Here is a 2,983-nt window from a genome sequence, read left to right as displayed (position 1 = left end):
TACCGGGATGTCAGGCGGGACTCGGCGTCGGACGCGCGTTCTCGGCCGCAGTTCAACGCCGAGGTGCAGCCTTGCTGGTAGTAAAGCGTCACCTTCCCTGTAGGCGGGGGTGAAGAAGGAAGAACGAAACTAATAAAAATAAAAATCAGCGGTGGATTTTGAGGTTGCCGGGTGAGAAAACAGCCCTTTAAATAGCACATCCCGATGAGGTCACACCTTGATTGCTTTAATTAAGAGCTAAACGAGGCGTGTGCACACACAGACAAAAGTCACATGGGTTTTTTGGGAGTCTCTCTTTTGTCCAAAAAGGGACTTTTTTAACTATCCATAGGGCAACCTCCACCGAGAGGAGGAATTCCGCCCCTTGTTTCAGCCCATTCCCACATCAGGTTCATCATTCATCCCCCAAATCACTTTGGTTTTCCGAAAGACAGGGATGAGCCCGATGGAACCGAAGGAAAGAGGTGGTTTTGATGTGTGTCCCCCCGTGACGTACCCAGGGAGGTTTGAATGATGGCGCATTTCTCCCTCCGCTCACAAGTCGTTTCGTTCGCCCCCCGGAAACACCCGACGAAGGGGATCTTGTACTTGCAGACTTTGCATCGAAGAGCCTCGACTGCGGGAGACAGGGAAGACGCAACGAGCTCGGGGCTCCGCTCCGCAGAGCCGGAGTCTGACGTCACACGCCCCTCGGAAAAGATGGGGTGACCCCGGAGACGGTGCAGAACCCCCCCAGGGAAGGGACCAAGTGCCGCCTTCACTTGCGGACCAGCAGTGAGACCCCTCATCCCCCCTAAGGGCAGATGACGCTGAGAGACACTCAACCCTTCTTGGTAAAGATTTGCAGACAGATTTTGCCTGAAGTGACCCAAATCCACACACCCACGGAGAGGAAACGTGGTTTTGGGGTCTGGGGTGGGGGGTTCATCCGCCGCAAGATCATCACAACAGCTCCCGGGGGCACATCTAACCCAGGATCCAGCAGCCCACAGCTCCTGTAGATTGAATCCATGCATCCCTAGACTTAATCCAAGCTACGTGGCTTTAATCCAGTTTGATCTCCTTGGATTTAATATCTCCCCTGGGAAGCGAGGGAGGAGAAAGTCGTTTTCACTCGTATCATGAGGAAATCAGTTGCAGGGTTTTCCCTCCCCAACTGTAGACCCAGAGCGGGTGACACCCATCCCACTCCATGACAACAGTCGGACATCCAGAGCTTGGCAAGACACTTCCAGCCACCACCGGATATTCCCTCCCCCCTTTATCAAAGCCCATTTAACCCTCCGCTTACCGACTCCAATGCAGAGGACAAGGGTCAGCCCCACGAAGAGCACCTTCATCTTGGGAAAGGGGACAGATCCTGACCTCCCAGCTGCACCTGGGAAGTGAGGAGGATGGCTCAAGGCAGTTTACTGATCCCTGTAACGAGTTTTGTCCGTCATCAACCTTCTAGCAGGGGCGGGAAAAAACCCCCAATCAGACAAAAAAACCTTGCAGTATGGATGTTTGTGATGTCCCTTTTGGGGCAAAAGGGGTAGAGAAACTTGAAGCACATTATTAGACAATCCTCCAGCACCTTAAAAAAATGAAATACAGGCAATTTCCCCTTTCTATTCTATTTATTTAATAGCTGCGCTGAAGGTAGAAACCTCCCAAGTCAATAAAATGATCTTAAGAGCAAAACAGCCAAGTTTCTTTATTTCCCAAGATGTTTCCACCTCGCTTCAACATGGAACAGGAAATTATCTATACTCAGAATCAGGCAGGTTTGGGAAAATAAAGGGAAGAAAAAAAAAAACCAACAAAACAAAACACTAAACCGCCCAACGTGGGGCTCGAACCCACGACCCTGAGATTAAGAGTCTCATGCTCTACCGACTGAGCTAGCCGGGCTGGTAAATATTCCTCTTTTCACTCTTTTTCTCGCTGAAAGTGTAGATTTGGTGCCGATTTAGCAAAACACCCAATTTTGGAAGTATAAAAGTAGAGGTATGCAAATAAGTGGAAGCTCCTCCCTGGGAGGTTGGAGGGGGTGTGCTGGGGCACAAAACACAGAAGGAAGACCCCAAAAAAGCCCCAAAACACCACCCCAAGAGAGGGTCCCTTACCAGACTCGGCTTCTCCCTCCGACGTCCGAGCGCCCACCGGCCACGCGTTCCCGCTGCCTTTATTCCTCTTGGGCCGAGCCAGGACCTGAACGACCTCGGAGGCAGCGGGAGATATTGTTTGGTGGGAACAATGCCTCATCCCACACCTGGGCAAACACGGCTCCAAGCCGAGCCCGGACGGACCTTCCAGGACGTGGAGTCATTCATTACGTGGGTGAGACCACAAGCTCTCGGGACCTTTAATCCTCCTTTTTGCAGAAAAACCCCCAACCCAGGGTTAACGCCGCAGGAAAGGGGCGGATTTGCTACACCTACGAGCAGGCCTACCGCCTTCCTCTTCTTGTGAGGGCTGCACCTTCACAACCCCCCTTTTGGGGCTAATTTGGGGTCTCCTCCACGAAGAGCAGCAATAACGGGGGTAGATGGGGTGCCTCACCCCATCTGGGGGGTCCTGCCAAAAAACAAACCCTCCCTTTTCCCGTTTACCCCTCTCCCTGCTCAGCATCATAACCAATCACCCAGATTTATCCCACTGGGTGCAGTTTTTCATGGAGCAGAAGAGAACCCAAGGGCTGGGAAGTGTTCGCCTGATCCTGGAGCCCATTTTTCCTAAGCTTGGAAGTAGGACTTTGCACGGGAGAAAAGAGTTCCAGCGCTTCCCATTCTCCCCCTCTCCTTACCTGTGTTTTCCTTTCTTTGATTTTCTTATCCAGCCTTTCCTCAGCTGAACTACTCCACGTGCAGGACCTGGAATAGCCAAAACATTCTCTTTCCATCCACCCCCCGAGCCAAAGGCTCCTGTAGACCAGGATTATCGGCTCCTTTTGGAACACAGACGGGTGGCAGAGCTACTGCCGTGGTTTAACTCCGGCTAG

The 2,983-nt window shown here is 52.1% G+C and overlaps 1 non-coding gene across 1 annotated transcript; it reads right to left on the bottom strand.

Moving 5' to 3' along the window:
• Positions 1–1,820: 1,820 nt before the first annotated feature.
• TRNAK-CUU lies at positions 1,821–1,893 on the bottom strand. Its single transcript has one exon. It is a non-coding gene; the product is annotated as a tRNA-Lys (tRNA).
• Positions 1,894–2,983: the final 1,090 nt, after the last annotated feature.

Source organism: Eurypyga helias, unplaced genomic scaffold, assembly GCF_000690775.1.
Source record: "Eurypyga helias isolate BGI_N326 unplaced genomic scaffold, ASM69077v1 scaffold2636, whole genome shotgun sequence".
Lineage (NCBI taxonomy): Eukaryota > Metazoa > Chordata > Aves > Eurypygiformes > Eurypygidae > Eurypyga > Eurypyga helias.
The sequence above is the reverse complement of the archived record's forward strand: the minus strand, read 5'-3'. Positions and strand labels throughout refer to the sequence as shown.